Below are 27,037 nucleotides of genomic sequence, written 5' to 3' on the forward strand. Positions count from 1 at the left end.
CAGCAAGGAAAGTCCTTAATGTGAGCATGTGATCTATACCCTACCTGTTCATTTCTCATATATATATATATATTTATTTATATGTGAATATCTGGTATCTGCCCTGGTGCTGGGCAGAGGAGGAGAGTGGCCTCCATCAACCCGTGTGCCCGTCCTGTGTGCAGGAGGCAGCTGCCATCCAAGGGGTGTTGTGGCTGTCAGATCCCTTTGGGCGGATCCGCTCGCGCTCCCTCCTGCCTTATTGCACAGGAGATGCAAGGGGAGGCAGCATTGCCAGGGAAACAAAAGGTACTAAACTCACCATAAAGCTGCTTTTAAAGATGAACAGTGATGAATTAGCAAACTGCTGAGCAGGGTCATTTGTTCCATGGGAGCAAAGCATTGATCCTCCCACCCCCAAGCCACTTCTTTTTTTTTTTTTTTTCTCTCCCCATTTCAGCAATATAATTGGGAATGGATTCAGCTGTGACTCAGTTTAACTCCTTGTTTGTAGGGAGCGAGTTTGGAAAAATGCAACTGAGGAGAAAATGGAAAATGATATTTAGTGTCTCAGAAAAGCACTGGACATTTAACAACAGTTTGCTCGTTTTTCATATCCTTATTGCCTGCTTTCCAAGCTTGTGGCATGCTGGGGATGGAGAAGAGCATGTGGAGAATCACTTTTGGAAACCTGAACACTCCTTCCCAGCGCTATTTCACCTGGAGAGTGGAAGGGGAAATTCAAACTCACATGGTCCATGGAAAACAGCCGTAAGCTCTTCCTGTGTACAAAGCAACAAGCCGGACCGTAAGAATTGTCCGTCAAGACGTATCTTCAAAGCAAAAACCACTGTAGGACTTGAATAAGCAGTGAAATACTACCAGCATTGTTTTTTTTCTAGAAAAGGAAAGGGCAGGAAGGGGCTTTTTGTCTGCCCGGAGACTTCCGAGCTCCTTGGAAGCAGCTTCTAAGTGAGCAAGAGCAGATTGTCTTCCTCGGTGTTGCATTAGTGGCTCACAAGCAATCGTATGTGTTGGTTAATTAGTTGAGCTTCCAAGCTGTGTAATAGAATGTTTACTGAAAAGGCACTTTAATGGCACCACAAAGAGTCCTTGAGTAAATTAAAAAGACGTTACTGTGAAAGGTAACTGCCATAAGCCACACAGGGGCTTTATGGAAATGCCTGGGATGTCTCAGGAAAAAAGATGTTTCTTTATCAACAGAAGCACAAGATCTACAGCTGCTCCAAGATCTGACAGCAGATGTGCCTGCACCTTCTGGGGAGCACATGATTGTGTGGCCTTGTGGAACTAGTCTTATCTCACCCAGCAAGAGGTTCCTCACAAGTCTCATTAGCTTTGGAGTGGTCCCATAAATGCTTTGGTGCCCTGTTTACCACTTTTGAAGATGACAACCTGGGCTGGGAACGGTAAAATGTCGGTCGTGCATTTGCTGACTCTTATATTCCCATCTTTCTACACTCTTTTCCCAATTTATTTTCATTTCTCCCTTTGTCCAGGGCCCTGTTTTCTGGCCAGTCAACCTTGGGAACCAGCCCCAGTGCTGTGAAGTCCCCTGATGTGACTTCACTGGCGTGGGCATCCACCCCATTCAACCACGGCAGCTGGGCAGCTGCCCAGCAGCCTCCGCCTGGGTAACTCCTCATTACCTGGGAGTTGACCACACCAGCTCCACGTTTTGGACATGGATGTGAATTTGCTCAGAGAAGAAAAGCTTGGATCAGAACTTTGGAGTAGAGCCACTGGAGATGGAAAATGCGTGTCAACACTGGAGCCAGGAGGGCTTTGGCTGAGGTGCAGGTGCTTTCAATTAACTCACAGGTGGGATGTGAAGCTTCAGATGAGGCCAATGGTTGGTGCTGGGGCTAATTAGAGTTCATTGCCTTCTGCTGGCCTCTGTGCTGGCTTCCTGAAGGCTGTTGCCCTGTAGTGGAGGCAGGAGAAGCAAAAGGGTCTTCACCCCTTGGCTCCCTCTATTTTGGGAAGAGCAGACATGAAGGTGAGGGGGCACATGGGTGAGTGTGAGTAATAGGCATTACTTTGGGCTTGTTATGTTGGGGAGTAAGTTAGGTTTTCTGTTTTGATTTGCTAGCCTCTTTCCATCTGTTCTTGTTAGAAACTTTGCTTGGTGAAGCTTTTGCTTTTGTACCTTCTCTGCTGATATGGGGTATTTTGCCATGGGTGCTGTGCTCAGGCCCTGTAGGGTAGCAGGTGGAGGAGATAGAGGTGCTGTAGTGGCCCTGGACTGGCCCTGTGCTGGGAGGGGACCCGGTGAACAGTGTGGGGTGATTGCCTATGCTGTTGTGCTCTCCTCCTGGTGTCTCCAGTCATGTGAATTCCCTTCTCTGGTTGTTGTTTACCACGTGTAGGTCCTTAGAACTTCCACCTCCAAGGGAATGTGAACTTAATACTGAAGTATTTTGGTTTTTGGAAGTAATTTACTGATTTTGGCATGCAAATTTCTTCAGCACCAACATCTCTTCTCCTTTGCCTGCTAAATTTTCCTTTGATGAAGGAAAGCAGTGTGGGCTTGTGGAGTCCTGGAGTGGTGAAATGAAAGTTTCCAGCAAAAGGTGAAATGTTAGGGTGTGTGAGGTCTCCCTATAGGAAAGCAAGTATGTTTGTAATAAAATAGGCTCCCCTGTAGAGTGAAACATCTTGATCTGAGCATTCAGGCTGCCTTCTGCCATATGTAAGATCCACGTGGGTTGCGTAGCAGTCCGGAGCTGGGGCCCGTTGAGCAGTGTGTGTTGCAGGCCAGAGAGAGCTGGATTACCTGGCACTCGGGGGCAGCTGCTTCATGTGTTAGTGCTATTTACACCCTATGTGGGTGATGGTTTGCTTTTTGTGTACCCAGAGAAGGCTGGAGTTGTTTGGCAGTCAGCTGCCTGTTTTGTGTGTGTGTGGGGTTTTTTTTGTTTTGTTTTGTTGTTTCTGATTTTTTAATATATGTATTTATCAAGATATGGGAAAGCAGGACGTGCTCTGTGAAGAGGAGAGCGCTGTGCAGATGGTCGCTGCACGGTGCACTCAGCAGCAGCCCAGGCCCATTCACACCGTGTCTCATTCCATAGCATTTGTGCAAAGTGGAATTGATCTCTCCAATGGAATTGGTGGGGAATTATGCATTGATGATGGCAAAAATATCATCTTGCCGTCTGGTAGAGGGATGGAAGGGAACTGTAACCCTTTATTTCAAGAGAAAGTTTCTTGTTTTCTCATCTTATTTTGGATTTGCTTGAATCCTTTTCCATGACCCCATCATTGCATTTCCATGAATAAAGGTCAAGGGTTTTTAGGGATTTTTTTTTATTGTTATACTTTTTCCTTTCTTGCTTTTTATTTATAAAAGAAAAAAAAAGTAAAATTGCCAGAGAAAAAATGGATAAAAAAATACAACACAAATTTTGTTACTCCCATTTTATCAGAATTGTAGAGGTCTGGAAAAGGTAGACAATAAGAACCAGAACAACAAAAAGGAAGAAAAGGAGCAACCTCCGCACTCCTATTTTTGCACTTGGGGCAGAAAAGATGATCCGAGAACTTCTCATTACTGGAAAACGGCCCTTCTGACTCGCGCAGCCCCGTGCTGGGCGCCGTCTCCGGGAGGGGAGGCGCTGAGGGGCGTTGGGACGCGGTGCCCGGTCGCCACCCAGGCGCGCCTGCCTCGCCCTGTGGTTAACTGGGGCTAAAGAGGGTGGTGGGCAGTGCTGAGCTCATGGAGGAGCCATGTGCATCTAATTAGGCTGGATTGCTAATCAGGAGAGATGTTTTTCAAGCTTTGCATCATTCCGTGTTTGAGAGGGCAAGAGTTGGGAGAGGAGTCTTGACAGGAAGAGAAGTCTCTTCTGGGTTGCCCGTCATGGGTGCAGGGGGAGGTGAGGAGGGTTCAGGATGCACTGGGACTGCTGGATGCAGAAGAGTGTCTAAATGTTCAACTACAGAAAAGAATGGCATAAATCCGCTTTGGTTTCATGATTCAGTTTTGGAGCCTGATAGTGCTCATTCCTGCAAGATTTTCCTTGAGTTTGGTGATACGGGCTGCCCCTCCAGGCAGCTAAGGATTGCCAAGGGTCAGGGAGGTCCCTTGTAAAGCTTCCTAGGCCTTTCCAGATGTGGATCTGTTAAACACAACAGCAAGGGAAGTCCCCTGGAAATGGGGGATTGGAAAAATGGAGCTGCCATACCATGAGCGTTAGACTCACCCTGTGTAGTGAAATAGAGTGGGGTAGGTGCTGCCCATCTCCTGAGCACCTCTTTGTTAAGAAATGAGTTATCTTTTTTCTTTGTTTGCTTTTCCTGCTTGCGAAGGAAGCCTGACTTATTTTTCTCCTCAAGATGATGTTGTTTTGGGATGTGGTAGAGCTCTACCTTGTGACAAATCCTCAAGGATTTGAAAACTGAGCTGCATTGTGACCAGCAAATGCAGGGTTTTTAAAGCTGTTTTAGCTTTGCGGTGTGACTAGGTGTCTGCAGCGGTTGTTCTGCCGTGGGATGTGGACGGGCTCTGCTGCCGTTTTGTGCCATTCGGATCCAAGTAAGGCTGTTTGATCCTACTGGTCCCAGACAAGACAAGTTGTTGTTGATTTCTTTTTTTTCTCATGATGAAAGCTGAGGAAGCAAGGGCTCTATATTTTGCCTAAGCACATTCCTTGGCCTAAAAGCAGTTTGGTGTGTTTTCTTTTAATTGGATAAAAACTGCTTCTGGAATCCCTTTTGTGGGGAAAATTCTCATCCTTACAGATATGGCCGTTTCCAATACTCTATTTTTTTTTCCCCAGGCTTCTGATTTCCTGGGGGATATAGGGAAGGCAGCACAGTCTGAGTGCTGTGGTGGGTACCCTGTGCAGTGTCTTGCTGCAGTGTAGGACCTGGAATGGGGCTTGAACTGGACATTGCTCCCACGATACCAGTTCTACTGCTAATCTGCTTTGCTTTGGGGTGACTTACTGTGCATCTACAAGGGATATGGCTGTGGTCACTGCCCTTGCTGTGTGGCTGGGCGGGCTGCCTGGCCAGGTCTGGGGACAGAGCGTACGGGTGACAAGAAAAAATGTGGGGTTACTTGGTCTGCTCCTCCTGGGAGGAAGCAAAGCAAGAGCACTTGTACAGCCGTGCTCGGTAAGGTGCTGTGGTAGCTTGGTACCCCCTTGGGTTGCGCTGTCTGACTGCAGCTTGTCAGGGACATAAATGTGCATCTCGTGAGCTTGCAGGGCATTCGTTCTGGCAGGGTTTTCCTAGCTTATTAGACTCATTTGGAAAGGAAGGTGGATGTGTTTTGCTTGTGCAGCATTTTGGACACTCCTGAGACCTTAAAGTTAAGGGTGCTGATGAGAGCCACGCTTCTTACTGGGCTTGCTCTCTCTTTTCTGAGGAGAGGGTAAACAGAGCTGGTGGGAGAGAGGTCCTGTGTGTGATCCTGGCCTGATTCCTGTACAGGGAGCCGGGGCACACACTTGTCCCTCAAACCCAATGGCAGCCTTGGGCCTCATGGACTGCCAGGAGCTTCCAGGGTGGTCATTCCACCACCATCTCAGTACGTCTGGGGAGATGGAGGCTGCAGGCTGAGGTGTGGCGTATCTGGGCTGGGTTTTTGAAACCCACAAAAGGTACCTCTCGACCAAGAGCAAGCCCCAGCAGGTCCCACAAAGTATAAAGGATGGTAACCTCCTTGGGGCAGGTTTTTCTTTTGTTTTCTGTTCTCCTCTTTTATTCCACGCAGAGGAACAAGATGGTGGATCCCATAGCTGCTCTTAAATGCTGCTGCTTGGGCACGTGGCAAAATGCTGACTTTACTCCCTTCCCCTTAGGACCAGGAGCAGATACAGCTGCTCCTTTTGGAGGTGCACGACCAGTGATGGGGCAGAGAAGGCAGCTCCAGTGCCTTTAGTCCTTGTAACATCTACCCAACAGCAGCAATTCTGACCCTAAATTCTAGCAGTCAAGTTCCCGAAGGCCTGAGGTGAGTTATTGGGGCTGCCTGTGTCTGTCTGCAGCGGGGCCTCCCTAAATAGATGTGTGCAGACGCTGCTAGGGCTGCTAGCTGCCAGTGCGCGCTCCGCGCAGAGCAGAGCTCCCTTGGGCTCTTCACAGCTGACTAATTCCTTTTAAGAATGAGTCACTCTGAAACGAGAGGTGACAATGGATGTGCAGACAGCAGGAAGACGGGAGTGAGATAATGAGCATTAGAGAGAGGCTAAACTAAATCAGGAACAGGAGCATAAACTTGCTGCCCTTATAAATAGCACTGCACTAAAAGGATGAGGATTTTTATTTAGAATCATAGTTCCCAGGGAGAGTTTAGGCTTTCTGACCCGTAAGTTTGCCTGTGAACTTGTGCTGCCTTGCTGGCACTTGAAGGAGAAGCAGGTTGGCGCAGTCTGGGGTTTGGTGAGGGCATTCCCAAGGCACTACCGCCCTCCCCATTGACTGGAAGTGGAGTCAGGGACTGCTGAAATGCTGCTCTCGCCTCCGACTCTGTCTCACTGCAGAGCACAAGGAAAAGGAAGGGATGGGGCTGCACTCCTAGGTCTCGGCATTGCATCTTGTATGGTGAAATCCCCTGCAGGTTCTGGCTGGACCCTGCTGTGGCTCTGCTGGAGCCACTGCGAGGTGCGAGTGGTTGTCACTAGGGAGGTGACTGTCCTTCAGTGGAGACACAAGTCACCCTGGAGTTCTGTCTGTTGATTTAGGCTGGACATTGGCACAAGGCTATTGCCTACAGCAGGTATTTGCAGAGATATGAAGGGAGTTAATTGTCCAAATGGCATTAAAAGACAATATAATTTTAAAATACCATTAAAACACAACATAATTATATATCTTTAGTTATATTTTGTGCAATGCATAAGTTTTTTTGCATGTATCTCTTTGTTAAAAGCACTCAACAAGACTAATGTCACTGCAGGTGCTGAAAATTAACCATTTACTTTTCCTAATTCCACACTGTGGAAAAGTAAATGTTCAATTACTAAAGAAATTACAAAACTGCACTTATCTGTGCCCACATCCAAAAATCTTTGACATGACTAAAAAGATCAATTACTTTTTTTTCCTTTCACTCAAGATAAGCAAATTGGAGTTGGGAAGCAGTCAGGAATCTTGAAGTGAAATGAGAAAAGGACTTCATAGATGCAATTTTGTCAGATAAATGGAAGATTATCTGGTGGGGACTGTCATTGGCTTCCTGAGGCTTTTATTCATAATTGAATTAAATGAAATTTAGCTGTATGGTGATAACATGAGCAGAAGAGGGATCTGAATGTTGTCTAGTAGCTATGGGAATAGCAGGGCTGGAACTGAGAAATTTTTACCCATTAATATATAAAATGGCCCATGGGGGTTGAATTTATTAATTTCTTCTCGGTGAAAATGGGAAGCTGGAAGCAGGAGGAGGATGGTGAGAGGGAAGGCAGTTCCTTGAGTGCATGAAGGCCATGGGGTCCTCAATGGATGCTTTGTGCCAAAGGTTGTCCTGAATGTTTCCCATAGTCTTGGTGGAAATGTTGGCTTCAAAGTGGTCCCAAACAGGACTGAGCCTTACAGTGATCTATCAACGTCCCAAAGCAGCTTCCCTTGGGGACTGGTTCCCTGCGACTGATTGACAGGGGGATGCTTGAAGTGCAAACATTACAGGATTGTTTGGATTGTTTTGAGATGTTTTGGAAGGGTATTTGCATCTGTACCTCATTTTCCTTGGAGAGAAAAAAAGAGAGTGTTGCTAGTAAGGAAACTGGGAGAGGACTGGGTGGATAAAAGGGCAGTAGAGGGGATGTTTTCCCCATTACAAAAATGTATGGTTTGTGGCACAAAGATTTATTCATTTAGGAAAATGTATGGGATTGAATTGAGATATCAGAACTCAATTTCTTTGATTTCTTTTTGTGTTCTGATCTTGAGGGCTTCAGAGCAAATGGCTTTATTCTCTGCTAATGGTGCTGTTTTGTCTTGATGAATGTGAAGCTTTGGTGTTATCTGCATCATGGATAGCAGCTTAGAATGGATTATGACCTGTGCTTGGGTTACCTATAGGTACTCTTCAGACTTTCTGTACATCTGAGCATACAGAGAGGTGCCTGTTGGGGTGTGTGTGTGTTGTTTGAAAAACAACAACAACAACAAAAAAACTAAGTATAAATCTCTTCTGTCCAGGCTTTTCTTTTTAGCTTCCTGCATCATCATCCTTGGAGAGCAATGAAAGCTGTCAACTCTCATTTTACCTCTCTTCTCCACTTACTACAAAGGTCGCTCCTCTTACTGATGGCTTCATTTCTCCCTAGCTGACGATGTGTCCAGTGCCCTCCACCACCTCTCTTCTGTTGAACACAAGCTCCTCATCTTCCCTCCCTGGTCCTGATGGCTGCACCTGATGTGAGTACTGCTCGTGGCCCGAATGTCCCAGGCAACCACAGACTGAGGAACCTCTACCAGCCTAAGGGGCCATCAGCTTGGGGCAGTTCCTTGACCACTGACCTTTGGACCTCAAGCTTGCTGTCATGCCCCTGTCACCATGTTCCTCCAAGGTCCCCATTGTCACACTGTTTTCTTCCATCTTATCCTGCCCCAAAACTGTTTTCTGTAGGAGCATCTATGAAAGATGAGTCTTCAACTCCTCTTGACAGTGGGCAACAGTTTCCCATGTTTGTCTTGTATCTTCTTGTCACTCCTTATGCTCCCTTCCATGTACATCTGAGGTGTCTCTTGCTCTATACTTGGCTCCTCTGTGTGCTAGGGAGGGCTGACTGTGCTTGTCTGGCACTCTGATTTTTTTGACTTATTGAGTATTTTATAACACCATTGCCAGTCCCAAAGCTTTGTTTAGGGCTGCAGCACTCTGCTTCTCCATGACTGCACAGCCTGATCTCGGCAGCCCTCAAGCCATCGAGTCAGAGTACCTGGAGCCAGTTGCTGATGTAAGGTACTTTCCACCCCTTCTGTTGCCCTAGGTAAAACACTCCTGGGCTTCTCCAGGAACCTGGTAAAATAGATATCCTCTGCTCTGTGCCTGAAAGATCCCTGGAGCTGGGCTGTTTTGAACAGAAGTCTGGGCACACAGAAGCTGCTGACCCAAATGTGTGGCTGTTGTACCTGATCTAGCCCAGTAAAGCAGATAAGCTCTGTGTGTGTTGAGCTGTGAGGAAAATGAGGGTAGTCCAGGACCTCAAATGGTACAGACAATCCTCTGGATGTGTCCTGGAGAGCCGGGCAGCTCTTGGGGATAGTCCAGCACTTGCCCTCTCTCTTTATAGTTGGCTTGATCCCACCAGAACAGCTCTCCTGACCCCTGCCTGGCAGCTACATAACAGGGATCAAGGTGGTGTGTGTGAATCCATTTGTTTTCTTACCACTTCTTTATTGCTCTCTCTATGGCTGTTAGTAGCTGTGTTGGGAAGGGGTGGCCTCCTGTAAAACAGAAGTAAGCAAAAACAGGAAAGTACAGAGTTGTGAATAGCTTAATCTTTCACTTGTTCTTGGTGTTTATACAGAGCGGAGCTTGGCTTTTGAAATGCTTGTGCCCATACAGCATGCAGTGCTGTGTCCAAGTCCTGCTCTTTCTCTTTGCTGGTGAAGAGCAACATCTCAGAGCTCTGCTGACCGGTGGCTCAAGGAAGGTCCTGTCGGACTTGGGAGTGATTTTGGTTGAGCTGCTGTCGGCATCAGGAGAGCTGTTGCCAGGCTACTTGAGCAGTCAATAGTGAATGCTTATTAATCTATTTTCCACTTCTTGATGACAGTTTTGTGATTGCCTGATCAATTTTATGATTGCCATTTGTGTGATGGCAAATCACACACACACTCCTGCTGCTTTACTCTTCCTTTTAAGAAAGGACAGTAAAAATCTGAGCTGTAACAGTGCCTGCTTCCTCCAGGCCTGGGGATGAGGTGGAATTTTTTCTTTTGCATCATTTTTCTGCATCAAAATCCCTTGCAGTAATTTCTGTGACAACCCTGAGAATATAAATATAGAAACGACAGACAGTTCCCTGGAGACTGGAGGCTTAATATGTGAATAATCTCACCTCCCACTTCATAACAATATCATGGGGGAGGAAAGGTGTATAATGCACACCCGCTGCCTTGCTTCGACAGCGTCTTGGCTGCTCTGGGAAGTGTGTGTGTAAATATTTTAAGCGTAGATCTCAGTCACCAGTGTGGGAGAGACTACACAGATAGGTGATATAACAGGGTGCTGACACTCGGGTAAGGCTCCGGGTCTGCCCTGCTTCCAGGAGCTGCGGTGCTGGTGGCTTGTGCGGTTAGTGCAAGGCTGCTGCTGCTTTCCAGTGCTCACCAGTGTCAAGTCTTTTGCTGTGTCTGTGACTATGCAGTATGCTTAAAAGCACAAGTTCTTCCAAATAATATTTAAAAAAAAAAATAGGCACTCTAGTTCAGCTGTCTGCTTGGCAAGCATCTCTGAACAAGGAAATCACTCTGAAAGTGACAAAATCCCACTAAATCGTTAAATTATGCTACTAATTATAGGGCTGAAGGGGAATGCTGCAGACTGCAGAGGCGACAAGTCCCCTCCCTGCTGGGTCAGCCCTTCTCCTGGGAGCTGGGTAGCTCCTCCACGGGGCTCAGCTGTGGGGTGGTTAGTCCTGCCTAAGCTGCCACAGTTGCTCTTAAGCCCCTTCATAATGGTCTAATGCAGGCAAGTCCTAGAGCAGAGTCTTGCTTAGGTGAGTTAGAAGAATACGGGCAATGGGTACATATATGCACAGGGTTATGTGTCTCTACTTATGTATACACAAATTTATATAAGGACAAAATGTGTATATATGAGTACATGTCTGTGTACATATATGTATAATAAGAGTTTGAGTCAGCCTTAACTTTCTGTTGCTCACACATCCTGTAGAAACATCTCTGAAGGCTTCCTGAGTGGCACTGCATGTTTTTCTTTATAGGGGAGGTATTTTATGGCCATTTGCCTTGGTGCAACAGCATTTTGGAGAGAAGCTTCTCTTAGATCAATTCAAATGAGTGTTACTGCTGAATTAAATGGATGCAAAGGTCAGGCAGTGATTCGTGTACAGTGTAATCAGCTCCATGTCTGTGAATTGCTGATTAGTGTTGCCTCCTTAGCAGCAACAGCAACACGGAAATTGAAGCAGAAGTTGGGCAAGCAGGATGGTTTGACTTGTGAAGAGCAATAGTTGTCAAGGCCTTGTTGCTGAGCAGAGCCTACTGGAGATGGAAACTCCAATGTTGCTCCTGGCCACTGTGCTCTGAATGCTGGCAACTTCAAAAGCATTTCAGCTGATCATTGTCACTGTTCTCTGTCACCTGCAGATTTCTGCACTTTCCACATTGGTTTCTGGGAGGAGGAAATGTAGAATATTTTCTTTAAAGTTGTTGAGATGCAATATAAAGACATGACAAAGTGCTTCAGTTCCAAGTTTTAATGTAGGTATGCTGAAAAGCTGCTAGTGACTGAGATCAGAAGTCATGGTAGAGAAACAAATCGCTTCTCGGAGTCCTTTTCATCAGCACATCCCAGCTGCGTCTCCAGGCCCTTTCTGCAGTGGCCTGGACCCTTCACTGCCTTGTCCATGTGTCTCTGCAGTGTCATTTTTCTTCTGAAGGGTTTGTGCCTCATAACCCCCCTGCCCCAGAGCACATATTCTGGACCCCCTCCCACACATAGGGGAAGGGACTGAGGAAGTGTCACAGAGACTCTCCTATGGGGAGTCTGAGTACCAAATTGCATAGGAAATCCGAGGCAGAACAGGGATCTGCATGCAAGCTTCTCACTACCCAACCCAACTATCTCTCCATGCAGTAAGTCTGCTTGGTTTTACCCTCGAGACATGAGTTATGGCCCTGCCCCTTGAATCTAGAATTTAGTCATGTCATTTCAAAAAGTTTTGATTGATGGAAAATGAGAAGGGGATTAGAAGATCCTGTAGCTTGTTGACAAATCACCCCATAGATTTATCTGCAATGAAAACAGCCTTAAATGAAATGCTCTGATTTATCCATCTTCACTTCATACTTGTAACAGAAAGGACTGATTTAGTGATGTTAAGCCTGACAGTTAATGTATTGTGCTCATAAATCAGGATATGCATGTGTTTAAACTGGGACTTATAAATCTCAGACAGAGTTCTTGATTTTTACCCCATGGCTGTGATATTGGGCACCTTGAAAGTTTTCTTAGCTTCCAGTGAAGTAATGTCAGATAAAGGAACACTGTTTGTTCCACCTTACAAAGGATTTCCTCTCTTGGAGTGTCTGGATGCCTGTGCTTTGGGGTTTGGGTGTCAGATCGGCAACCTCCAGCCCCCCTTTCTCATCTATGAGTCAACGTAAGGGAAGATGCAGGCTGGTGGGAGCACTGGGAGGAGGAGGAAGCTGTGCTTCATGCAGCTGTCTGCAGTAATGGCTGATGCCTTTATCACCTGCTGCTTTATGTTTAGTGGAATTGCAGGAGATCAGTGTGGGGAAGGGGAAAATGTTGAATTTAAAGGGAGCAAGCATTGCTGCAGTGCTTCCATCTGACTTCCTGAATTATTCAAGATGAGGTATTTCACCTTGGAGCTCTTGCAATGAGGCTAATAACTTTGTAACTGAGCTAAGCAGCTGAAGGGATTTAAGCACCCCTCAGCTCCTGGAAAATTTACTTTCAAATCTCTGCTGCAACAGAATGAATTTTTTGAGGTATAAAATACAGCTGTTCTTTACCTTGCATAGCTGTGAGCTTTCTGCCTTTCTCATATCTCACTTTATGTCAATACTGGGTTGTAAGGAGTCAGACTTGGCAAGTCCTGTATTGGAGATGTGCTGTTGATGGCTCACCACGAGGTGCAAAGTACAGGAGCTGCTCATCTGTGGCAGCTCCTTCAAGATGAAGTGTTTTTATTCACAATTACAAGGAGGCAATTTTATGCCTTTAAAGTGAGAGCTGACATTGGCTGCTGAAACCAAGTGACTTTTAATTAGATTAGGAATTAAACCAAGCTACCCTTCTTTCTGCAAGCTATCCCCAAGCTGCTAATTGCAGATGCTGCCTAGATTATAATAATGGTGTCATGGTTGTTAAAGCTTTATAATGCACATGATGATACTTTAAAAATGACCTCATGCATACTGAGTTCTATCAATTTATTGCCACTTCTGTCGTGACTATCTATCTATCTATGACTTTCTATCATCAACAGAGCTGCAGGAGAGTTGAGGAAACTATCTAAATTGAATGTTCTCCTGAGACTCATATCTGGACAGGTTGACTGAGTTTCTGTGACTTAAACCTGCTTTCTCCCTAGCCTGTGGTCTGCTCCTGTGTCTGTGATCCACATCAGTCGGGGCAGCAGTACAAACTGTTCGGTGTGCATGAACACAAATGAATGTTTCATTCCCTTCAGCAGAAGAGCATTCTTGCCAAAAGGATAGGTAAATATTTGCCTGTTTGTAGGACTTGATGCCTACTTGTCTGCTGGTTGGACAGGGCAGCACTCCGCTGGGGAAGCGCTGTGGGGTGCCAAGCAGCTGGGTTTGGTGGCCTAGTCCCAGGGCTGTATTTCCAGCTCAGGTGCTGGTGCTACCCATGCTGCTGCCCAGCTGCCACTTTCGCTGTGTTCAGATTGCAGTGGGCCAGAGCAAGCTGCTCAGCGAGGCACTTTGAAAAATGAAGGTTAAAGAAGTAGAAAATTCTCATAGAGAGAGGAGCGTGCTCTGGACAGTGAGCTGGATCCCTCACTGACTGCTGCTACCCCTTCTAGCCTTTGCTACGGATACTCCTGACTGCAGGGAATTGCTCTTCTCCTTTTCTTCCCCAAGTTCTCCTCATGGCTGCAAGTAGCAAAGGTCTGCTTTTGTTTATAGGATCAGTAACTCTTTCGTTAGGCAGCTTGTAGGAAAACCTCGGACAGTTTTTACTTAGTGATGCTCCAAGCGCTAACTGTGCTACAAGCACTTAACCGTTGGAGTGAAATTCAACAGATTTTTTAATCAATAGCAGATTTTTTACTGGTATTAAAATGGGCAATGTACCTTCTTGGTTTTCTGAATAATTAGAATTTTAGGCTAGTCCAGTATCAATTGATAGCTGTTTAATGACTTTGCTGTGTAGCAGCTCTTAGATCTCAGAGCAGATAGGACTTTCATGTTAAGGGTTGGACAAGGGGGCATTGAGCAGCAGACACTGCTTCAGAGACGTTATGGCTTGAAGTCACAAGTTGGGAGGGTGCTTAGTGCGTGTCTAACTTCTGAGTCCATGAATAGCTCCTGTGACTTCAGTGAGACTGCTCACATGCCTAACCTTAAGTAAGTGCTGAAATACCCAAGTTCTTCTAAATTAAGACCTGATACACAGACAGTCTTTCTTCAGCTTGGGGTTTTCCTCTTTAGCTCCTGTCTGTCTGTCTGGGCCCTCTCTAAGCCTATGAAGGGCTGGAGACGGTGGCTGGAGACAGGCTCAACCAGTGCCATTTAAATCTAGTGATGATGGCCTCAAAAATTGGAATACATAACCCCATAGAATAGGCTTTCTTGTTTTTGTGAGTTTAAGATGGATCATGATGTTGAGAGAAACACTATACATGATGGCAAGGTGGAACTGTTGAACATTAAAGCTTGGTCTCTTACTAGCTTTTATACTGAAGAGCAGAAATGTGGAGACTGGAGCCTTCTGAAGCTGCCTGGGGCACACAGGGGTGTGCAGGGCTGTTCTGGGGCTGCTTCTGGTGCCTGGGGCAGCTGAGCTAATGCAGTATGTGGTGGGGAAGGTACCTGCACGCTGTGCTCTTCTGCAGTGGGTTCTCTTGCCTGCTAGGCATCTAATTTTGGGGCTTAGATCAATCTTAAGATCAAAGGTGTTTAGGTGGCCATGACAGGCTGCTTCTCTCCTGTGGAAAACTGAAATAAAAATCCAGTAAGTTATTTTGCATAACTTTTCTAGGTCCTGCCTTTCAACTGGGTTTGCTCCTGTGATTAAGCTGGAGTATCTCAGTTTAATGTAGTTCTCATTTTAGAGGTGTCTTTTGGCTGCTGCCTCCTGAAAAAATGGAAGGAGCTGCTGCTTTTGAGCAAGAACTTGGTTTTTGCAGCCAGGCAGTAATTCCTTCTTGGCCTCACCTCTGGTCAGATGAAAAGTTGGCTTTTTGAAAAAGATGGCCACATGTTTATGGAGGCCATTTTCTGCTGCTTCCTTAACCTCTGTTAAGGAAGAGACCCCCATGTTGCTCTCCTAGCATCAGACAGGCAGGAGCTGAATGGGAACTTGCAGTATTTTTGCTGTTGTGGTTGTTGCCTTGGTTCCCAGGCCCCTCATGCCACCTGTATCATTTTGCTGCCAGACACATTAGTGAGTGTGGTATCAAAAGGGGACCAGTGCACCCTTACTTGTCCATGGAGAAGGGGGTCTAATCCTTCAGCAGATGCCTAGAAACTAATAGAATGAACTGATACTTGGCTACCTCCTGCTTGAAGGTGCCCAAGCTCATCCCTTCCAACTGCAGGTACTGTGTCCCAGAGAAGTCTTTGTATCATCACCAGGTTGGCTAAGGTCTTCTTGCCTCTAATTCTAGAGAAAAGTTTCTGCCTTATCTTTCTGAGAATAAAGCATCTGATGGATTATATTTTGTATATTACTTGTGGGTTTTTTATTCCTATCTGTCAAGAAACATCATTTCCAGGCTTACTTGTGGTGTTTTTATTCTTTTGTTTCCATATTCTTTTTATTCCTTTATTCCTATTATTTTCCTTCCTCAGTGTTTGCCTTTGAGTTGTATCTGAATTGCAGTGATGACCTCTGGGCTCCCCTGGACAATCTCTTTTATCCTGGCTGGCCTGGCAGTGTGTTAGTGTGTTTGGTTTTTTTTCTTCTCTCTCCTCAGTTTGGCATGGACAACCAGAACAACTGCAGCCATGAAGAGAGCCCATCAGGCAGCACAGGCAAGATAGATCATGGTTCCTATTGAAGGGTATTGCCCAGCCTCGTGGTCCTGAGAGCTAAACAACTAATTTGGACATCCCAAGAGAAGATGCAGTCCTGATTTTTGGTGTGACTATGGTGGTGGTGTACCATACAAGACCCTGTGTGCCATCCTGGCTAGCCCAGTGGGGAGAAGAGATGCCTGCTCTGCATGGAGAAGGCTGCAAGACACTGGGTGCTCTACCCCTGCAGCATCTGCTGCTCCTTCAGTCTTTGCCCTTTGCATTGCCAGCGACACTGGAGAGGTTATTTTGAAGGTTTTTTTCCCCTCTGAACAGAAAGAGAGATAGAAATTCTCCCCATGTCAGTGACTCAGGCCCCCAGACAGCCCCGTTTATCCTCTTGCCAGAGCACGTTCCTGGTGCACCAGAAGAACCTCCCTGGGTGGTGAAGCATCAGCTGGTGTGTGCTGTGAAGGGGGCACTCACAGGACACTCTGCGCCCTGGGGGGTTCCCTCAGGTTCTGAAAGGCTTAAAATAACTTGGTCATCACAAGAGCCACATGTGACTTCCAGTGGTATGGGGGTTTTATTGTTGTTTTTTTTTCCTTTGGGAAGGAAAAAATACCATTGAATGCAAACAAAGTGGTTCCTGTTGGCACCCAAAGTGTCCCAACTAGTGTTTCATCCTTTCGCTTTTCAAAGCAGTTGCACTTCCCTTGCCCAGTTAGAGGGACAGGACCGTGGTCCTTTATAACATGCCTGTCCTATTTTGTTTAGGGCTTGGCTTCTTTAGCCAGGATGTTGATGCACATCAACACTTAATTCCAATTTGTATGGGCTGGTTCTGAAGTGGTTGTTAATTCACAGTTCCCAGCGAAGGCTCCAGAATCTGGCTCAATCTCGAGAATATCAGAACAGGACTTGCCAGGCAGCCTGGGTCTGCACTCCATGAGCCCAATGCATGTACTTGTAGAAAGTGTTTGGCTTTGTACTGTGCCTGTTCAGCACAGCCTGGGTGCATGGGAGAGCACGAGGGCACGGCAGAAACCTGTGTCGGGCAGGGCCCTCCAGCTGGCAGGAGAACCAGAACAGAATTGCGAGGTGCAAAAGGAGAGGCCTGGAGAATCCTGCCCTAGGACTGTAGAGCTCGGTGAGCGAGGTTCCCTGCTGTTTGAAGGTGTGGGAGCTGCAGGGAGCACACAGGAGCTTTGCTGCAGCTGGAAGACAAGGGTCAAAGTCTCAGTGAGGGTAACAGAGAAATTGATGATCTACATGGCTTTGTGCCAGGCAAAGATCAGTCCTAATATTTGTTTTCCCAAGTAAAAGAGTTCAGTCAATCTCGCAGGCCGCCTGGAGAGCAAAAGAGATGATTTAACGCGCGCTCTGTGCGTTGCCCAGTGGCCCTTCTCTCGGCATGGCTCCGTGCTGATGTGCCAGAATAATTTGGGTTTGTGTCTAACACGGATCTGACTTGTGCAAGGACTTCAGTGTGGGCCACCATGCCTGGAGGACAGGGAGGTTGGGGCATGGTCTCCTTGTCCTTGTAGTCTGGAGCCGGGAGCGCCTTGCAGGTAGGGGCTGTGGGCTGGAGGAGGGATGTCTAACCCACCCTTAAAGCAGGGGGAGGAGAGAAGGGAAGAGGCAGGAAGGTCCTGCAGGGACCCATTTTCTTCAGCCAGGCTTAATTTGGAGGCAACACCTCATACATCAGTTTAAATGAACGTGTTTCAAAGCGCCCCCGTCCCAGTGCCTCAGATGCACCCGAGACAGCAGCTGCGGGAGCTGCGGGTGACAGCACAGCTGAGATGGGGACAGGCTGCGGGGCCGCAAGCTGAGGTGCCCCCCGGCAGGACAGCTCTGCCCCCCGGGGTGCGTGCAGGCAGCTTCCCCCTCGGGACCTCTGTACAGCAGGTCTCGGCCTGTGTTCTGCTGTGCTAAGCCCAGGTACGTTGTGCAGGTGCCTGTTTTCTGCAACACTCTTCTTTTGAATAAGGCTTAAATAGGAAGCTTGTCTGGATGCTGAAAGGTTAATGTAGGCGAAAACAAGCACATGCAGCTGCAGCCTTGTCCCCTAAATGCAGCTGAAAGGCTTTTGGGGATGACGGGGAAATAATACAGTAAAACCAAGGCCTGCGCTGTGGGAGATGAAGGGAGCTCAAGAGGAGTGCAGGTCACTTATGTTAATCTGAAGCAAATAGGACTGGGCTGGGAAGGGGGCTGAGCTGCTTTTATGTACGGAGCTGCTAGTGCAGGGGCTCAGACAGCACTTCATAGGGAACATTTGCAAAGCAGCCATGCCATTAACCTCCTTGCCAAGGAGGAACAAACAGTGTTTTCCTGCTTCAGTGTGCAGGTCTCACGTTTTGGTGTGTATGCAAATCCTGCTGGATGGCTGTGTCTCATACAAATGAGCTTGAAATGCAGAGGGTGTCATGCACACAAAATGGCTCATCCCTCCATGCAGCTGGACCTCGGTCGCAGAGGGCTATGGAGGGAGCCTGGTTCTTAAGGAAGCACTGGGAAGAGAGAGGGAAACTAGGAGCTACTCTCAAATGGCAGCAGCAAATGCGGTGCAGCAAATGTGGTGCAGCAAATGCTGCACCACACTGCGGTGCCACCACACTGCGGTGCTGCCCTGTACTTCTGGTGCTCTGATGGGTATCCAGAGCTCTGCTTTGCTTCTCTTCTGGGAGTCTCCCTGTGCACACTGTGAGGGTGAACCATGCAGCTGCAGCCTGTACCGGGGCTCCACGACTCTTCCCTCCTGCTCTTTGGTCTTCCTGCCCATGCCAGGATATGTGTGGTGTGGCTGCTAGGTGATGTGGCCCTCCCGCTGCCCACGGTGCTGTCACACCTGAAACACATCGCCTTGGAGCCTGCAGCCTGGCTCCTGGGCTGCTCCCTGGTGGAAGCAGGAAAGCTGGGATTTCCATGTGATTGTGGGGCTCAGAGCCCTGGTGAAGAGATCCTCCCTCTCGGTGTCTTTTCCTTGCTGCTTCTGATGCCTTCTCCTTTCTCCCATGATATCCAGCATTTCTGAAACACTTCTCCAAGTGCTGTCCCAGCTCAGGGACCCCCTGCTCTCCTGAGCTTCGCAGGGAATGTCACTTTGTCAGGCAAGGCAGGGAAGTGGCAGAGCTGTGACCTCATAAGGGAGAGTGTCTGTTACCTTCAGTTCACAGTTTCCCCTCCTTGAGTGCAAAAGCTCAGGCTTTTGGGCACAGCCCATGCGATGCTGCCTTGGGCCCTGCTTCGGTGCCCTGGCTCCAAGCGCCTTTGTGTCCCTTAGCCTTTTGCCTCCGGTCCCTGTGAACCGATGCATTTGCGGTGGCTACCCCAGCATCCTGCTTGTAGCCCTTCACTGCATGGGCAGCGCAGGTGCTACCCGGAGCCTAACCTGGATCCCTCCTTGGGAGCTGAAAAGGCTTCGGGTCCTCCTGCCAGCTCTGCCTGTGGCTCGCTGTCAGACCCTTAAAACTTGCTGAGGTTAGTTTTAAGCTAAGCTTGTCTTGCTTCCCTGACCAGCCCTTGCTCTCTAAAAGCAGTTTTTACTAAATGCTCTGTTTATTGTGCTGTAGTTCTCCCAGGGGCATTTTGTGTCTGCAGGTTAAAGCTCTGGTTAATGTTTCATTTTCACGGCCTGCAGTAGGAAGTCATTGCCCTTCCCTCATGGACACGTTGCGGGATGAGGCCCAAGCACTGTAATGTAGGTATCTGTGTTCGCCCGGTTTCACTGGGATGCAGATGGCATGTTATTGTGGCTTGGTTTTTTTTATTTTTTATTTTTTCATGTTTTGGTAAACTGCAACTGAACTCTTGAGTGTTCAAAACTCCCTGGTGCTGATTTGCAGCCACTGGGATTCTTGCCCCTTACAGGGCATGTCCAGACTCTAACTCTCCTGCCCCTGTAGTTAGAGGCAACCTCTGCCTAGTGCGCTGGCCCTGTAGGAAGGAAGGCCAAGTGCAAGGGCAGTGTTTTACTTAGACTGCAGTCGAGCCAGGCCAGCTGTGAATGCAGCCAGGCCACCCAGCGCTGCTGCCTCCTGCACTGCAGCTTCTCCAGGGGCTGTTACCTCCCTTCCCCACAGGTGGGAGGAACCTGGGACACAGGAGGGCTGTGCCGGGCTGCTGTGCTGCTCGTGACCTTGTGCAAGTCCTGGGTTTGCTCGCGGGGCTGCAGTTTGCAGGAGAGATGGAAATGTTTCCCTTGCCTTTCAACACTTGTTGTGAGCCCTAAATAGAAAACTAGGAGTTTTGGGCTGCAGGGTACTGGAGTGTATTGTTATGGGAATGTAATTAATAAATAACGCGTGGTGCAGATTTCCCCAACTGTGTAAGATGATTTATTTTCTTAGTCTGTTTATTGCCTGCAATCTATGCAAGTCACATTACCCCCCTGATTTGCATTGGATGGTGCTGGAGACAACACTTCTACCTCCTAAAGCACCAGATAAATAGCACAGGGGGCCTAGGTTATGGAAGAGTGACTATTGCATCCTACTGGACTTCTGGCTATGGGGTCTCAGCCTCTAGCTCTCCTGTCCTGTCATCGATCACATGTGGAGACCATAAATGGATGGGATGTCTCACCAGCCTGTCTGACCTTCTGTGTAAAACAGACCATAAACTGATACCCAAAGGCTTCTGCTTCACGCTCAGTAATTTCTGATTAGGCCAGAGCATCTCGCTGGATGGATAATCCAGTCGGGATGTAGGACTGTGCCCTATCTGGGATAGACTTTGGTTTTGTATTTTTGGAGACAAATAGAGTGAGGAAAAGTTTAATATTATATGAGAACACCTTTGGTTTACTGTTTGGTCTTTTGAATAGCTCAAAGGCTGTGAACCCTGAGGTGCCTTTGGTCTCTTCCAGCTGGTCCTGGGCAGAAGACCTGAGCGCAGATGAAATGTGTTTTCTTGGCCTCCTTCCTGGGAGGCTGGCGTTGGCATCACAACCTTCTGCCTTTCCCATGCGTGCTGAGGGCAGCAGAAATAGGGACCCCAGTGGGGATGTGCAAAGTGCTGCTTGGTCATGGCCCCACTTGGGAGCTGTGGCAGGTACCAGCACTGCCCTCGGGAGCTAGAGCTGCCTGTTGCTCCTGCCCAGTGCCCTTCTCCATGGAGAGATGCTTTCAGCCAGTGGATGCTGCAAAAAGGAACCGGGATTAGGCTTCATCTTGCCAGCGTTCATTCCCGATGGCAGATTTTCAGCTTCCATTAGAAGACTAAAATGGTATCACAGGCCATCTGAGGATGCGCTTCAGTGGCTGGAGGGAAGGCAAGGTGTGGTTCTGTTTCTGAGGCAGAAGAGCAATGAGTTCCTGGTCCATGGGATGTGTCCGCCCAGCAATGATCAGTGAGCCAAAAGCTGCAAAGCTGCTGCTTGGCCAGCTCAGAGAAGCTGCTGAAGGATTCATTGTGCAACCAGGAGATAGCTGGCAGGGGCAGTGCAAAATGCTGCCAGTCCCTTTTGCCATCGCAGTGTCCAGACGTGTTGTTGACCGCTGTAATTCACCTTGCCATGCGGATGCTGCACTCAGGGCTTTTATGGCTTTGCAGGGAGCATGGCTGGCATGTAAAATGAGGTGGGATGGCACAAGGGCTGTGTGCAGAGCTAAGGGCAAAAATCCCTTTTGCTTGTGTGAGGTTTCAGGGGAGCAGGCCAGGTGACCTGGCTGGGTTTGCTTAGGGTGCTCCCGTGGGACCTTCACTTTGGGTTCTGAGATCCCTGGTTGTGGTTAGGATCTGCAGTGTTGCTGATGGGTACACTGGCCCAGTGTGGGTCTCTGTGTGTGTTGTGGGCCATGAGGAGCTGCTGTTCCCAGGAAAGGCTCCTTAATGCTGTCCACAGTGCTGTGCACGGCCTGTAGGATGTAGGGAAGAAGGCGCTTGCCAGAGTATGGTGTTTCTCTTCCCCTCATAGGGAGGGATATATCTGGCATTTTCTCCTCTGCTTTGCTGAGGCTTTCTGAACTCCTAGCACTTCCCCCTGTCCCCATAGGGCAGCGATGACTCCCACAGGGGTGAGAACCCTCCAGTCTCCCTGGGCAGCAGTTGTCCCTGTGGCCACCCCAGATATCTGGCCTGATTCCCTGGTCTGGAACTCAACAGCTCAGCAAGAAGCCAGGGTAGCAACTAGGTTAAAAATATATCTAAACCTGTTGGTTTGACTGCAAGGATGCGCTGACGCAGAGCAGCCTTGATTCTGCAGTCAGCCAGAGGCAGGGGCTGCCCTGCGGGCTGCGCAGCCCTGGCACAGCAGCAAAGCCACAGCAGGAGCAGCCCCTTACTGACCTGCTGTCCGCTGCAGGAAGGGCCTGGGCTTGCTGCTTGCGCATGGCTGTGCCCTGGGCTCCTGAGCAGGCACCTGGTGTTAGGAGAGCGGGTGGGTGCTGCAGAGTAAAGTATTGGCCTCTGGCTCTGTTCCTCTCCATCAGTAGTCTAGCTATGGAAAGCACTTCTGGTTATAAGGCTTCTTTGCATCAAGCTATTTTCTATGGAACAGTTATTGAGAGCAGGGAGATGGGCACTGGGACTGGTGATCCTCTCCTGGCAGGCCCTGGCAGAGGCTCACGGAGATGATCAGTGAGGGTGTCAGGGTGATGACAGAGCAGAGGAGATGCTTCAGTGAAGCATGTTGCTTTTTTAGGGTGACTGTTCTGTTTGGGTCCCTCTAACACTTCAGAAAGTTTCAGTTAGTTGAAGTCTGTCAACACACCCTATTCATTTTTCCCTTATGCAATGTAGGAGTCTTTGGAAGCAGGGTTTGACGTGTTCTTGCACTGAAGCAGCTCAGTCTAGCAGGGACTCCTACCAGCTAATTACAAAACTACTTTTATGACAAGGAAGCTAGGGTTGTACCTTGACTACAGGCTGTGCACGTGTGACCTGAAGGGATGGATGCCTGCTATAAGAAGGCCTCTTTCCAGAGAATTCACTTGCTTAGATAACGATCACTTCTCTGTTTATATATTGGGTTTATGGACCATAAATACCTGAGCTTGAGATTTCATGGATGCCAAAAGGAGGAGATACTGCGTGAACAACATGTGTTAATGTAATAGCTGGGCATCAATGCAGGTTTGTAGCGTTTTTGGTCCACGAGGACACCCAGCCACCACCTCCATGACAGATTCCCTTACACCATCATGTGCTCTCCCATCCTGTGGCTGTGTATTAAAACTGATGTCCTTGAATCTTGTGAAGGAAAGCAACCCCATAGAACGAACTACTTCTTGGTGTACCAGCACACATCTACAGAAGGGCACTCTCAGTCTTGCTGAGTTCTCTTTGTAATCAAAACAAAACTTAAAACTTTTGGGAGGGAAATAATAATTAAATACTCCTTGGCATTAAGAAATCTATAAGTTCTCACTTTTCTTTTGCGTGATGTGTAGTGAGACACAAACATGTGTAGAGTCTCAGGAAAAAGAGAGAAAGCTGCTGGAAGATGTTCATATGCATGGGCATATGGAGAAGGGAGTGGTTTAGTCTTAGAAGTGATCACACTAGGAGATGTTGGAGGTAAAGCTGTATATCTCATTCCTGTGGTCTTTGTACACAGAAGCTTTTCTGGCAGTCTCCATTTGTCATGGTGATGTGGCCAGTCTCGTGAAGGTAGCAGCAGTGTCTTGGGCACAAGCTCATGCAGAGATGTTTGAAACGTCTCATGAAATGAGGCTTCAGATGAATCTTTCTTTCTGTGCAAATGGCCCCTATTACAAAGGCAGCATCAGCCCTGCTCTAGATGGCATTAGTTATTTAGCTGTGCTAAAGAAAGGAGGTGCAGCTTAGCTAGTTCAGTTGATGCCTGTCTGTTTTAGCTGTAAGCTGTTGATCCTTAACCTGATGTCGAATGCTTTGCCTGGTCAGCAAGCTGGAGACTGTCTTTGCATTTTAACACATCAGGTCACAGCTCAGGAAAGGTGAGTCAAGGTGCATGTTACTCACTCTTGTTCTGATTTTAACATTTCAGTGTATGCTGTGAGACTAGGGAAGGACCCTAACGGTGCTTGAACAGTCACAGTAATTACCCCCAGGCAATGAAGCACCCATTCCCTAGGTGGAACCCACATAAATGATCTCAGAGACCTTTTTCTTCTCCATTTCCCCTGGGTGGATGTTTTTCTGTTGCCTCTAGTTGTTGCCTCTAGTACCTTTACTAGTACCTTTAATGTTGCCTCTAGTACCTTTACATTGCAACACCTTGGAAGCCCTTTAGCTCTTTAGAGCTTGCAAGTCTTTGCTTAGTGCAGTGCATTTGCACCCACAGCACCTCTGTTTAGAGGCACTTGTGACATAGTGGCACTGACGTGAGTATGGAGTTGCCAGGCAGGGATATTAGTTTATTCTGGTTATTGGATTTTCATTGCTGATGATTTTTCTGTGATATAATTGCAGGGCAATCAAGGGAGACTTGGTTCTTGGTCCTGACTTTGATCAGTGTTAATGAACAATACCCCCACTAATTGTATGGGGGTTACTTGCATGGATGTGCCCAGAATCAGGCCCATATTCTACCAAAGGTCTGAGCAAGTAGTAATGCCTTATTTATCTTCCTTAGTTCAAAGTGCAGAATAATCTATACGTGGAATCACTATAACCACATCACCAGCAATAACTGTATTGTGTTTCTAGGAAAATGAATCTTATCCTGCAACAGGTACTGATCTAGTAGGAGACTACTTCTCAGTTTCACTGTGTTAATGTTTGCTTGGAAAAAGTGTCCTAAGGTCAGTTGAGCAGGAGGTGTGTGTAAGAGTGTGTGCGTGCATGGTCATAGATCTGTGATAAGTCTGGTATTTGTAGGATCTGCAGCTATTTGGCCAGACATCTGGATGAGCTGAACCCCTGCCCTGTCCCCTGTCAGCCCCCTTCTCTAGAGCAGCATTAGCCAGTGGTCCCGGGGCCGCCTGGTTGCCAGCAGCAGCTCCCACATGGTAAGGCGCACGCAGGGCTCTTCAGAGGGACTTCATAGGGATCTAGAATCTCCGAATCCTGTTGACGTTGGTACTCGATGCGTTCAGTTTTCCCAGTTTCTGGAGATGAATTATAAACTGGTTGATTGTTTACAGCAGTTGTGAAGATTCAGCAACATTTTAATGAGGTGTAGCAATCCTATATTAAGAAATGTCTATTAAACATGGTCATTAGTATTTGATTGGTGCTTAATTGGTGTGTGTTAATATTCTTGTTATAGCTCACTAAAATCCATAGTAGAAGAATTAATCTTAAGTATGGAAATTATGATTTGAGACAAAAATAAACCAGTACAGCTGCTCTTAATATAAGAAGTTTATTAAGTTTCTTATGTTAACTTAAGCAAAGTTCTACAGTAGTTTGTTTAAAACAGATGAAATGAAATAGCCTGTCAATTATTTGCTATAAAATTAATGGTTATCTACAGAGGTAATTTCCATCTCCTCTTGGAAAAAATTCAGACTTCATGTTCAGGAAAATATGTGTGTCTTTTGGGAGTGAGGGTGTTCTTGAAGTAAATGTGGGAGTTTTCTTCTAGGGGAGAGCATGAGCCATGGGACCTGCAGTTAGGCAGCTGAGTTTCTTTAAGCTGTGACAGGATGATGATTCATGAAAGTTCCTGCCTTGCTGAAGCCAGAGCAATTTGTTAGTAGCCTTTATCCATCACTAAGATGTGTCTGGGCTCCAGAAGGAGATATCCCACAAAGGCTGTGTCCTGAATGGGGCTGCCAGGGCTGTCTGCAGTGCTGCTCTGAGTCCCTGCTCTGCCTGACCACTCTCCTGTGAGAGCAGGACTACAGGGGACTTCAGTCAGCCCTTAGAAGGGCCTCCTCTTTTTGCTCAAGAAGGCTGTTTCTCTTTGCTTCCTGGATATGTCCACTTTAGTGTGTGTTCATCTCCTGGAAGCTGCTGGTGCTTGGTGCTGAGATGTTCTTCCATGCCCGCTCCTGCTGCACGTGCAGGAGCACCGGCAGTTTTGGGCAAGGTGAGTGTGCCGCTCTGCCGTCGATCTGGTTGAGGTCTCAGGTTAGATCTAAAAGGTGAGGTTGCATTGCTTTTTGCTTTCCAAGTCATATTTCAAAAGAGTAAAACCTAGGAGAAGCCTCCAGAAACCCTATATATTAGGCTATATAAAAAAACCCTATATATTAGGTGAACAAAAACGATATTTTTCCCTCTTGGTTTGCTGTGTTGGCCCTGTACACAGTGTGCCTGGCTCCTGCACTGCCTCTCTTTTGGGGGACTGGGCCCCATGGATGTGCAGGCTCTAGCAGGACAACATGCCAGCTTGTTGCTCCAAGTGCTTTAAGGCTTGACACCAGTGTGACTGTTGCATGAGTGAGGTGTTGCAGGAGCCCGGTCCCTTGTCCCCTCCCACAGGGAGAAGCCACCAGTGTCCTGTCCAGCTCTGGGGCCTGGTCAGGCTGGGCAAGACCCTGCAGGTTGGTCCCAGGCCTGTCCTGGGCCCCAGATCCATGGGACGAGTCCAGCCAGTACGGCCAGGCCTGGGGCCACTCGCATGTCGTGGCTGTGCAGTCGCTGCAGTGCGGGAGAGGGTTTTCACCTCTCGGGGGCCTGTGAACCAGGTTTGGTGGATTCCCAAGGCCACTCCTCATGGCTGCTAAAAAGACCCTGTCTAAAAAGAGAAATTGCAGCCTGCTTAGTCAATGTTGGGGCGATTTTCTTGCCTCCATGGGGCTGACAACTTTGAGGTAGCTAAGGCTTGGGGCTCTGGTGCTGTTCTGCTGGCAGGGTGAGTCTTCGGTGGGTTTGTGCACTACGAAGGGATGCTTCCCTTGCTTGGCACTAGGAAGGGGATGAAGCTGCCCCTTCATGGGCCCTGGCTCGGGCTGTGACAGATGCAGGCCTAATCCTGGCCTTTGTGCGTGCAGAGGCAGGCTGGGCTAAGGCCCGAGTGTGGGGTGAGCTGCAGGGCCGTATCTGAGGGGAACAGGAGAGAGCAGGTCCCCCGGGAGGCCCTGAGCAGAGGCGCTGGCAGCCGTGGTTATCCCTGGGTAAAAGGGACCTCCGTCGCTTGTCCAGGGCCCGCTGCCCCAGGTGCGAAGACACGAAAGCCGCCGGGGGACAGGGGGATACGGGGCCAGCACGGAGAGGCACTGCCCGGCCAAGGGGCCGCCGCGCCCGCCCGCCCGCCACCCCCGCGCCGCGGCGGCCGCCCCCG

General features: G+C 48.0%; 1 protein-coding gene across 3 annotated transcripts in view; it reads left to right on the forward strand.

Annotated features, from left to right (window-relative positions):
* Positions 1-27,037, forward strand: part of PAK3 (p21 (RAC1) activated kinase 3) — a 102,937-nt gene that overhangs the window by 14,872 nt on the left and 61,028 nt on the right. The window contains exon 1 of one of the 3 annotated variants that reach the window (XM_026044540.1): positions 8,349-8,370. The exons of 1 other annotated variant lie outside the window; for it this stretch is intronic. The gene's annotated coding sequence lies outside the window, so the exon portion shown is untranslated. Of the gene's footprint in view, positions 1-8,348; positions 8,371-27,037 lie in introns of those variants that run through there. One more of the 3 variants, XM_026044538.1, reaches the window with a different exon arrangement.

Source organism: Nothoprocta perdicaria, unplaced genomic scaffold, assembly GCF_003342845.1.
Source record: "Nothoprocta perdicaria isolate Ctin4 unplaced genomic scaffold, notPer1 scaffold_370, whole genome shotgun sequence".
In the NCBI taxonomy this organism is placed as follows: Eukaryota; Metazoa; Chordata; class Aves; order Tinamiformes; family Tinamidae; genus Nothoprocta; species Nothoprocta perdicaria.